The sequence below is a fragment of the Pan troglodytes genome, chromosome 1 (assembly GCF_028858775.2).
Source record: "Pan troglodytes isolate AG18354 chromosome 1, NHGRI_mPanTro3-v2.0_pri, whole genome shotgun sequence".
NCBI classification, from domain to species: Eukaryota; Metazoa; Chordata; class Mammalia; order Primates; family Hominidae; genus Pan; species Pan troglodytes.
Window position 1 is genome coordinate 57,915,024 of NC_072398.2, and position 13,327 is coordinate 57,928,350.

Here is a 13,327-nt window from a genome sequence, read left to right on the forward strand (position 1 = left end):
TATTACATATATATACAAATTTAAATTGTAATTATTATCCCTTTCTCTAAAATGTATCTTTCCAAAATGTGCTAAATTCTAAAACTTTTTTCTTAATTATTATGTACTCAATTACATAAAGTGAGAGAAAGCTGATGAATATGAAAGGAATTGGGTCTACCCAAACTATCGATAAATTAATATATGAAAATTTTTCTGGAAGACAGTCCTGAAATTATTGAACAAAAATTAGAAAACACGTTCTTACTTTAAAAAAAACTTACTTGCATGTATATGTTACATATAGTTGTCGATCCATGAATGTCTGACTACAATTATGTTTTAGCAAATGATTTTTAAACATTATGCTTTTATTTTACATTTTAAGATTTATTTTGTCATACATTTTTATCTTCTTACATTGAAAGTTTAATGTTTTATTTTCAATCTTTCTTGATGATTAAACATGAAAAGTATTCTGGCCACATTCCACTTTTTGATGAATGTAAACTCCCTTGTTTAGTCAATAATATCCTATAATTTCGATTTTGATTTATTCCAATAAATAGCAGTTTAGAAGCAGGTGTAAAACTTACGTTTTCTGGTATGTGGATTTTTTTTCCTATTTTTGTTAGCTTTTGGTCACTGATAATGACCCATACAACACCAACCCTTTGAATTTGTGTAGATTGTCAGATCTTTTATTAATGGTAATTATGTGTCAATCACTGTGTCATGTGTGTTTGAAAAGAGCACATTATTTTTGGTGGGAAGATTGGATACAAACAGTACATGTTAATCGTAATTTTTTAAATGTTTTATATTTTGGGCCAGGCATGTTTGCTCACTCCTGTTATCCCAGCACTTTGGGAGGCCGAGGTGGGTGGATCACCTGAGGTCAGGAGTTCAAGACCAGCCTGGCCAAAATGGCAAAACACTGTATCTACTAGAAATACAAAAAATTACCCAGGTGTGGTGGTGCTTGCCTGTAATCCCAGCTACTCAGGAGGCTGAGGCAAGAGAATCACTTGAACCGAAGAGGCAAAAGCTGAAGTGAGCCGAGATCATGCCACTCACTACACCCCAGCCTGGGTGACAGAGTCAGACTCCGTCTCAAAAAGTAAAATAAAATATATTTCCTATTTTGATTTTTGCTTAGCTACTTTATGACTGTTGAGGAAGTTATTTTAAATTTGCACACTTTATGAACTTAAGACTATCTCATTAAATTCTGTCTGTTTTTGTTTAAGCTGTGGTGTGTGAAGACAAGCTGTAGCATTGAGAATGAACACACAGACACTGGGTCAATACCATAAGCATCTAAAGACCTGTTGTACTATTCAAATTGGCAGCAAAATCACATACTTATTTTCTCAGTTTTCCTCTCTTCAAAGTAGGGATGATCATAGTAAGATCTAAATCATAGTGGTGATATGAATACTAAATAAGTTGTTATTACTAAGGAACATAAAATAGGGCTTACACATAAAATGTGCTACGTAAATATTTATTAAATACAAGTATTAACAGTGAACTTGATTATCAATATTAATGATTGAAATAAACATTACATGGTGAGTTCCATTTCCTAGAAGATGGAATAGGTGTATTTATTCTATTCCTGCCACTAATTACATCTAAAACTCCTGGACAAAATATATAAACAAACATAGAAAGACTCTGAAAGATGGGGTATAGTCAGCAGTTTGATAGGTATCTTGTTATTCAAAGAACAGAATACTGGTGATTTCCTTGGGTTTTCTTTTGGCCTCATATACATTAGCCTGGTAGCTGCAGAAGCTGGCAATGCAAAAAATGCCAACAGGCACAGACTAAAAAACTCCCCAACAAAACTTTCTCCCTCTTGGCAAAGACCAAAAAAGGGGCAGCCTACCACGATGGACAATGATAATATGGTTCACACACACAGTGTCAATGGAAGCCTCTTGGGGAACCAGAAGTCCCACTCCTGCTTGGCAGTGACGAAATGATCCTGCCCCCTACCTTGGGTGTCAATGGCAGCTGGGTGGGAAACCTGAACTTCACCCTCCACTTGGACCAACGAAACAGCACACATATCCCTCTTCCCCTTCCCCTATTAGAGCAGTGTCAGAATCCAGCTCCAATGAAAGGTTTAGATAAGATCCATGACTTATAACTCATTTCCGTATTTCAATAAAAGTCACTTTTCATATCAAGACCCAGAAAGTTCTCAAAGTGAAAGAAAAAAAGCTAACAATAGAACACCAAAATGACAGAGATAGTAGCTTTTTCTCATGAATGTGTTATAGCAGTCATAAAAATGTTTCAAGGAGCAACCACAAACAGGCTTGAAACAAATGAAAAAAATAGAATGTCTCAGTCCAAAAAGTATCAGCCCCAAAATAGAGACATAAACAAGGGAAATAAAAAAATTTAAATTTATACAAAATACAAAAATTAAAATTAAAACAATACAACAGTGGATGGGCTTAAAAAAACAACGGGCAGGACAGAGGTAAGAATCAGTAAATAGGAAGACAGAAAAATAGAAATTACTCAATCTTAACAGAGAGAAAATAGACTAAAAAAGTATAATAAGCAGTACTTCAAGGACCTGGGAATGATAACAAAAAGCTAACTTTCGTATTATTGGAGCCCCATAGGAAAAAATAAATAAAAAGAAAGCAGGTAGGACTGAGAAAATACTCAAAACCAATAACACTGACAGTGTCAAAAATTTAGCAAAGATATAAACCAATGTTTTCAAGAAGCCAAGTAAACCCCAAATAGAACACACCCAAAGAAATACGAAACAAGGCAAATCATATGTAAACTTCTGAAAACTAAGAAAAAACACCACCAACAGAACAACACAATAGGAAACAGATCATAGATCCTATGACTATTAATAAAATGTAATTTGTAATTTTAAACCTACCAAAAAGGAAGTCTGTAGGCCCAGATGTTTCACTGGAGAATACTACTAAACACTTAAGAAAGAATTAATACCAGTTTTATACATTTCTTTCAGAAAATAGAAGAAAAATACTTTACAATTTATTTCATAACATTAGTATTACCCTGATACAAAAACCAGATGAAGATGGTACATAATAAAATACAAATTAATATCCTTTGCAAATATAGATGCAAGCATCCTATAAAATATAGCAAAAAGAATTCAACAATATATAAAAAGAATGATATACTGTGAAATTACGTACTGTGACCAAGTAGAATTTATTTCAGGAATGCAAAGCTGGTTCAATATTTGAAAATCAGTTAATGTAATCCACTGGGAAACAGGCTAAAGAAGAAAAATAATATCAACATATAAATTGATAAAGGAGAAGCATTTGACAAAATTTAAGATTCATTAATAAAAAAAATTTCAGAAAACTAGTAGATGGAAACTTCCTCAACGTAAATAAAGAACATCCACAAAAACCTAAATTATAACATTATCCTAATGGTGAGATACTGAACGCTTTTCCCCCTAAGATTGAGAGCAGGGTCAGGATATTTATGTTTACCACTCCTATTTATGTTCACCACTTATATTATAGTGTGTGAGAGGTAACATATAAATACATGCATACATACATACAGATGAGACAGAATAAAAGCAAACTTTCTCTGTTTGCAGATGACATGAGAATCTACGTAGAAAACACTGAAGAATCTAAAATCAAAACAAAACAAAACAAAAACCCAAAATGTTTGAGCTCATAAATGATTTTAGCAATGTCACAGGACATGCAAAAATCAGTTGTATGTATCTACACTAATGTAAAACTCATAGACAATGAAATTAAAAACATAATGCCATAGGTCATCATTCAAAAACAAAGAAATAACTGGGTGTAAAACTAACAAAACACATACAAAACTTGTATGTAAAACTACAAAACACTGATATAGTAAATCAAAGCTGATATAAGCAAATTGAGAGACATATGCTTACAGATTGGAAGATTAAAAGACAACAGAGGTGAAAATTTTCTCCCAAATCAACATTCAGGTTTAACCCAATTTCTGTAAAATATCTCATCATGATTTTTGTAGATACAGACAAAAATATTATAAAATATACATGGAAATACAAAGAAAGTAAAGTAGCTAAAACAGTGTTGAAAAAATTAAAGTGGGAGGAAGTAGTCTGATTTAAAGACTTATTCTATACTATAATAATTAAGACAAGATAGTATAGGTGGAAGCAAAGACACACAAATCAGTGCCACTGTATAGGGAACCCAGAAATGGACCCACACAAATGTACCAAAATGATTTATGGCAAATGTGCAAAAATAAGTCAGTGGATGAAAGATATCCTTTCAACAAATGGTGGTGGAGCAAATGAATATCAATAAGCAAATAATAATAATAAGTAAAAATGAGAGAAAAAGTGAAAAAAAGAAAGAGAGAGAGAAAGAAAGAAAATAAATTTTAAAAAGACAGAGCTTAACCTAAGTTGCATATCCTATACAATAATCAACTCAAAATTGATTCTGGATAAAATATAAAACTATAAAACTTTTAGAACAAAAAAAAGAGAGAGAAAATATTTAGTATCTAGGACTAGTCACACTACTTAGACTTGGTACTAAAATCACAAACCATAATAAAGATAAACGGACCTCATCAAAATTAAAAACTTCTACTCTGTAACTATGAAAACTAAACCATTTAACTTGAAAATTAGGCAAATACAGGAAAAGACATGTCACCAAGTAAGATATACAGAAGGCAAATAAACACATAAAGAGTAATCCAACATCATTAGTTATTAGGGAAATGCAAATTAAAATCACAATGACATATCACTATGCACTTATCAGAATAGTTAAAATTAGATACAAAAACACCAGCAATTAATGTTTAAATGCTGTTCAGGATGTAGAGAAACTGCTTATAAGGAAGTAAAATAGTACAACAAAGCTGGCAGTTCCTTGAAAACAAACAAACAAACCTGCAACTCCCATATGATCCAGCAGTTGTATTTCTGGGCATTTATTCTGGTAAAATTGAACCTTATGTTCACATAAAAACTTGTAAATGAATGTTTATGGAAACTTTATTTATAATAGTCAAAAGCCATAAACAAACCAAACGTCTTCTAAAAGATGAATGGTTGAAGAAAATGTGATACATCAATACCGTGGAAGGCTGCGGGACAATAAAAAGAACAAACTAAACAACACTCTACCTACATCACCAGGGAAATAGTTTTAGTAAAAACACAAACAAACAAAAACAGTGTTATCATTCTCATGCCTTTGCATCCTCATAGCTTAGCTCCCACATGCAAGTGAGAACATAAGATGTTTGGTTTTCCATGCCTGAGTTACTTCACTTAGAATAATAGTCTCCAGTTCCATCCAGGCTGCTGAGAATAGCATTATTTCATTCTTTTTTATGGCTGAGTAGTATTTCATGGTGTGTGTGTGTGTGTATGTGTGTGTGTGTATATATATATATATATATATGTATATATATATATATATATATATAGTGTATATCTATTTATCTATCTCTCTATATACACATATACATACCACATTTTCTTTATCCACTCATTGATGGGCATTTGGGCTTTGGGAACTTAGAGGAAAGAGTGGAGAGTGGATAGGGATAAAAGTACACATTGGGTACAGTGTACACTGCTCAGGTAATGGGTGCACCAAAATCTCAGAAATCACCACTAAAGAACTTATTCATGTAACCAAACACCAGCTGTTCCCCAAAACCTATTAACATTTAAAAAAATTAAAAAATATTAATCACAATGTTTGATACCTTTATTTCCAGAATATAGAACATAACATATTGACCAAGTGTCTGGAGAAGCACATACTGGTTATCTCTATGTGGATTAACTCATCACTCATCAGCATTATCACTGCAGAATGTGTGAGCATCAGCATGGAAACAGGAAAAAAAATAACTCTGAGACACATCAAATATTCCATGAGTTAACCTGTGAACTTCATTATCATTTCTCATTTCTCATTACTAGAGGGAATCTCAGACTCAGAATTTTAGAGACAGATCCTAAGACTTATCTAGTACCGGAATGGCAAAAAGATCTTGTCCCTTGTTCCAATGTTGAACTATTGGTAGCTGTTGGGTGGGTTCTTGTGTTGAGAAAGATGGCGACACAATGCCTAGACTAAGCAGACTGGGCACTGCTATCAATAGTGATATCCATAATGAATGTGTGAGAGGAAGGCTATGACAGAAGATGGGTCAGTAATTGTTGTGCCTTATCTAGTCCCTTATAACAGTGGTCGTCAACATAGGTGTAAAAAAAAGCTGACATCAAAAGGCTACTTATTGTATAATCTCGTTCTGTCAGTCTTGGAGTAAGATTTGTAGAAATGAAGAATAGATTAGTGGTTGCCAAGAGTTAAGAGAAACACAGAAGAACTTTTTGGTAAAAAATATTTCTATATTTTAATTGCATCAATATCAATATGCTGCTTGTGATATTATACTAGGTTTTACAGAATGTTACCTTTGGAAGAAATTGACTAAAGTGTGCATGGGATATATATTTAGTAATTCCTACTACTGCACCTGCATATACAATTATTACTAAATAAAATGTTTAGTAAAAAAAAGAAAAAAGTAAGCAAGAAGAGTAGATGAAAGGTGAGAGAAGAAATTATTTATAATCAATTATGTCAGATACTGCCGATAATTTCACTAGAACAATGAAGGAGAAATAACAATTTTACTTATCATCAGGTAGGTCATTAATAACAATGAAAATACAATGACAATAAAAGTTTTTATAAAGTGATAACCAAAGTCTAATTGTAGTGATCGTAGTGTAAAACAGGAGAGGAACTGGAAGTTAGATCTATAAATAACTAATTTGAGGATGTTTGATGCAAAGTGAAACAAGAAGTCATAAGTGACAGGATAAGTGATATGAAGATAAATAAATATTTTTAAGACTAAAGAAATTATTGCCACTTTTTTTCTGATGGTTTTATTTAGAAGAGAATCAAAAATAGGGCCGGGAGTAGTGGCTCACATCTGTAATACGAGAACTTTGGGAGGCTGAAGTGAGTGGATTGTCTGAGGCCAGGAGTTTGAGACCAGCCTGGCCAACATGCTGAAACCCATCTCTACTACAAATACGAAAATTAGCCAGGTGTGGTGTCATGCAACTACAGTCTCAGCTACTCAGGAGGTGGAGGCAAGAGAATCTCTTCAACCCGGGAGGCAAAGGTTGCTGTGAGCTGAGATGGCTTCACTATATACTATGCACTCTAGCCTGGGTGATAGGGCAAGACTCTGTCTCAAAAAAAAAATGAAAAAATAAAAAAATTTAAAAAAATATATATATATGGAGAGAATCGAGAACAGATTGAGAAATATCAGAGAGTAGAAAATGAGATCTGGGAACAAGTGTTCTTGAATGGATGCTCTTCAGCTAGAAGCATAGAATGTTCATTTATAAGTAGCAAGAAAAATTCCAGAAGAGGATGTGGGTACAAATGCTGGTTAGGGTGCAATTGGTATTGGAATCTATTTTGACATTCTCACTCATACAGGAATAAACAGCATCAGCAGATAGTGGCGACTGTGTCGGGAAAGACTGAAGAGAGAGATGGCAGTGTGAAAATATTATTAAAGAGAATAAGGGAATAAATTGACTATGAAAGTATAGAGAAATTATAATGTAGGATACTAATACAGTACTTTAAATTCTGTTCTGATTGAGCTAATAACTCTTTTACAGGTAGAAATACTTCATCTGGTTGAGATTATCTCTCTTTTATGGTGTCCATTTTTCTCAGATATTTGATGATTTTTTTGATTAGGCACTCATTTATGCATTTGAAATTAGCTAGTAGACTGTCTGCATTTTGATGGTAAATGTCTTTTATGTGCCATAACAACAGTAGCAGATGTCCTCTGGAGATAAGCTTTGGATCTTTTTAAACTACTTAAAAAGATGTTAAGTCTTGCTTAGGGCAAAACTGCCTTTGAAATATAGTGTCACTCTGTCACAGTTGTTGAAATGGTACATGCTTATAAGAATGAAGAGACATTTTATGTTATTAGAAAACTGGTAATACACATTATGCTAATGTCATCCAGTAAATGAAATAAATAGCATTTTAATTATTCAGGTAAAATATTACCTCTCTGCTGAGAAGTGTTGTCAGCCATATGTTGAATTACCAGCCTTAGTTTTACATGCAAGTAACACAGTTGAAGCTAAAAAAAAAAAAGAAGTTTTTTGAAGTGAAATCTAGTCAAATTGATTTTTAACTTAAAGATGTTAATCTAACATTTATGTCATTGCTGCAAGAGTTAAAGGCATAATTCTATTCAGCTTTTCTCAAATATTGAGAAATATTCAATTGACTTTTTATTCAACCTCTGCACTGCCAATAACTATCCCAAGGTAATATTTATCATCATCTTAAGAGCAGAATGGCTTGAACTGGTTGTTTATGCTGACAGAATTGCAATATTTTTAGGTGGAAGAGTTTTAGAGATGACTCAATTCAACTTCATACATTTATGGGGAAAAATAAGTTTGTGATAATCATTTGGCCAGTTAGCAATGGGAAAATGAAAAAAGCCCCTAAGAAATTCTACTTTATCTCTTCTTTAATCAATTCTATAGGCTCAGCTGTTGCAAAATGGCATTACATTAATTTTGACAGGGGGACCCAAGAAATCGTGCAACTTTTACTCTCACTACGATAACAAATGCTTCCCCTGTAAAGGAGTCTCTTTGAAAACACAAAAACAAAATTTTCTAACATATACATGAGATTGGGCTATTGTGCAGGTAGATACAAATCCTTTTGGAAAATGAAGTTACCTCAACATATGAACAGCCAACTTCCAGACGTGACTGAAGTCATGTGGACCAGACAATCCCCAGCTAACTGAAAAGACCATAGACATAAGAGGAAAATTTTCTTTTCCTTTCTTTTTGCCAAGAATGATGAGAATTTATTCTTTTCTTTTTTCTACTTTGAGGGTTTTCTTTCTTTTTTTAAATTATTGTTATACTTTAAGTTTTAGGGTACATGTGCACAACGTGCAGGTTTGTTACCTATGTATACATGTGCCATGTTGGTGTGCTGCACCCATTAACTCGTCATTTAGCATTAGGTATATCACCTAATGCTATCCCTCCCCCCTCCCCCAACCCCACAACAGTCCCCGCTGTGTGATGTTCCCCTTCCTGTGTCCATGTGTTCTCATTGTTCAATTCCCACCTATGAGTGAGAACTTGCAGTGTTCGTTTTTTTGTCCTTGTGATAGTTTGCTGAGAATGATGGTTTCTAGCTTCATCCATGTCCCTATTGACATGAACTCATCATTTTTTATGACTGCATAGTATTCCATGGTGTGTATGTGCCACATTTTCTTAATCCAGTCTATCATTGTTGGACATTTGGGTTGGTTCCAAGTATTTGCTATTGTGAATAGTGCTGCAATAATCGTATGTGTGCATGTGTCTTTATAACAGCATGATTTATAATCCTTTGGGTATATACCCAGTAATGGGATGGCTGGGTCAAATGGTATTTCTAGTTCTAGATCCCTGAGAAATCGCCACACTGACTTCCACGATGGTTGAACTAGTTTACAGTCCCACCAACAGTGTAAAAGTGTTCCTATTTCTCCACATCCTCTCCAGCAACTGTTGTTTCCTGACTTTTTAATGATTGCCTTTCTAACTGGTGTGAGATGGTATCTCATTGTGGTTTTGATTTGCATTTCTCTGATGGCCAATGATGACGAGCATTAACCTACTCATCTGACAAAGGGCTAATATCCAGAATCTACAATGAACTCAAACAAATTTACAAGAAAAAACAAACAACCCCATCAAAAAGTGGGCGAAGGATATGAACAGACACTTCTCAAAAGAAGACATTTATGCAGCCAAAAAACACATGAAAAAATGCTCATCATCACTGGCCATAAAAGCAAAATTTTCTAAGATCAGGTGGAGCCTGTCTAGATCAGAATTACTCAACAAAATCAGAAGCCAAATAAATGCATTTTGCTTTAAGAGACTACATTTTGTAGATTTTTTTAATGCAACAATAGAAAATTGAAAGCAATTTCTTACATATAAGTAAATATAATTAGCAATAAATGTTGGGCACAATTAGTCTAAAATACAGTGAACTTTTTGGAGGATAAACATTGTCACTCAAGAACATAGTAGTATTATAGTAGAAGACTGGTATTAACAGCTTGCCTGAGATAGTGTGAGGCAGTAATATATATCAGGCTAGAATTCTACAATCATCAGAAAATCTAAATGTATTTTTAAAACTCATGAAAAATAAACCAGTTTTCAGATAAATTGAAACAGAGAAAATTTATTGCCAGCAAAAATACTTTATGGGAAATATTTTTAAAAGTTATGTAGGTAGCTTGGCTTCACAAAAAGAAATAAATAATTCTGGAGATAAAACAAAAAATAAAGTAAAATAAAGCTTTTATTGTTTTAATTGTTCTAAAATATAACTGTTAAAGCAAAAATAGTAGTGCTATATCGTGTTTATAGAATATGTGAAAGTAAAATGTATGACAACAATAAAAAAGAATGGGAGAAGAGAATTTGCTATACAGATTTATAAGGTTTTTACACTACTAGTGAAATGGTATAATAAAATTTCAAGATCAACCCCAATTTATGAAGTTATTGTCATACATTGCAAGCCCCAAATAAAACATTTTTAAAAGAGGTATAAAGTATAAAGATAAAATGGAATTTTAAAAGCTCCATTAACACAAAGGATGGCAAAAGACAGGAAATTTAAAAATTGGACAGAAAAAAAAAGAGAAAATGGATAATAAGATGGTATATTTTAATTCAATCATGTTAAAAAATCACCATGTAAATGGGTTAAAAGACATAGATTATATGGTAGAATGAAAAAGATAAATTATCTCTAGAAACACATTTTTATTGTGTTGAAATATACGTAACATAAATTTATGATTTTAACCAGTTATAACTTCACAGATCAATGGTATTAAGTGCATTCACATTGTTGTGCAATCATAGCCACCATGCATCTCCAGAATTTGTATCATCTCCCCAAACTAAAACTCAATGCCCATGAAATACAACTTCCCTTCTCTGCCCCTAGGCTCTGAAAACCACCCTTCTACTTTCTGTCTCTATAAATTTGGCTAAACTAGAAACCTCATATTAGCGGAATCATACAATATCTAGGGTTTTATTGTGACTGTCTGAATTCACTTAGTATAATGTCTTCAAAGTCCATCCATTTGTAACATGTATCAGAGTTGCCTTCCTCTTTAAGAATGAATAATACCACATTGGATTTAAATACTACATTTTCTTATACATCAATCCTTAAATGGACACTTGGGTTTCTTTTCCTTTCTGGCTATAATGAATAATGCTGGTATAAACATAAATGTACAAATATTTGAGTCCCTGCCTTCAACTATTATAAGTCTATCTACCCAGCAGTAAAACTCTTGTATCTTATGGTAATTCTGTTTATTTTTTGAGGCACTGCCATAGTTTTTCACATAATGACTGCAGCATTTCACATTTTCACCAGCAATGCATAAGAGTTCCAATTTCTCCATATCCTTCCCAGCACTTTTCATTTTCTGTTTGTTTGTTTTTGATAATAGTCTTTCTAATGGGTATCTCGTGGTATGTCATCATAATTTTGATTTGCATTCCTCTAATTATTGGGATGCTGACCTTTTGTTGATATATTTATTGGCCATTTTCCTATCTTGTTTGGATATGCATCTACTTAAATGCTATGTCCACATTTTAATATGGTTGTTTAGTCATTTATTTGAAGAGATTTTTATGTAGTCTGAATATTGATCCTTTATTATATATACAACTGTCCCTCAGTGTCCATGGGGGATTGGTTCCAAAATCCATGGATACAAAAATCTACAGAAGCTCAAGTCCCTTATAAAATAGTGTACTCCAAAGTAGATGACTGAATAGAACCTTCCAGTGATTTCCCCACACAGGAAAACAAATTAAACAGCATTTAAACAACTATCCATAAAACAAAACATCTTCATAAAACCAAAATAATGTGAGCAATCATAGAACCTGGTTTAACATAATAACAAGAAAAGATGCATTGAACAGAGGAGGAAGAACAGTCTTGCGTTGTCTATAACCACTCCTCTTGCAACCCAAGACAGCACAGCCTGTAGAAAGAATCTATGTGTTTGGGAGAGGGAGAGAAAAGTGAGTGTGGTACTTTGCATTGAAACTCAATGATGCATGGTCAAAGTAGAACACAATACTGAATAGAATTCTGCAGTGTCCATGAAGGGAGCATTTAGACCTGCCCTGGGCCAGAGAGGAATCCTTTGTCTCAGCAGGAGGCACTCAAGTTGAAGATGCCTCACAACCAGCTAACTAAAGTGGCTGGTTTTTAATTTACTGTGGCTGAGCTGGGACTCACATTGCAAGACTAAGTCCTCTGTTCTTTTTCTTCTCCTTCACCCAGATAAAAAATATCTCTTACTGTGCTGTACCACCTGTAGCTGGAAATGAGGTAATGCAGACGCACACATAGCCACAGAAACTGGTGTCACAGTGGATTGCATCCCATAACCACTTCCTCTGAGAGCAGCACAGCACTAGAGCTTGCCCACAGAATGCATTTTTGGGCTTAGGGTACCGCCTAATGCTAAAATGGATGGAGTGACCACAGGCTTATGTCACAAAAACAATGTCTCTTGAATTATTGAATAGCCCTCTCAAGAGGAATGAGTACACACAAGCCCAGATGGCAATAATGGAATAAATACCCAATGTTTCAGTGCCCAGATCTTGATGCATATCCACAAGCGTCAAAAACATTCAGGAAAATATGACCTCACCAAACAGACTAGATATGACACCAGTGACTAATCCTGAAGTGCTGAAAATAGATGATCTCTCAGACAGGGAATTTAAAATTTCTGCCTAAAGGAACTCAACAAACCAAGATAGCAGAGAGAATTCAGAATTCTATTAGAGCAATTTTACAAAGAGATTAAAATAATTTTTAAAAAGCAAGCAGAAACTATGGAGCTAAAAATTCAATTGATAAATTTAAAAATGCATTAAAGTATCTCAACAGCAGAATTGTTCAAGCAAAAGAAACAATTAGTAAGCTAAAGATGGTCTATATGAAGAATCACAAAAGAAAAATAAGAAAAAAGAATGAAGTACACCTACAAAATCCAGAGAATAGCCTCAAGAGGGCAATCTAAGGGTTATTGTCCTTAAAGAGGATGTAGCAAAAGAGATCAATATAGACAGTTTATTTGAACAAAGGCTAACAGGGAAATTCCCAAACCTAGAGAAAGA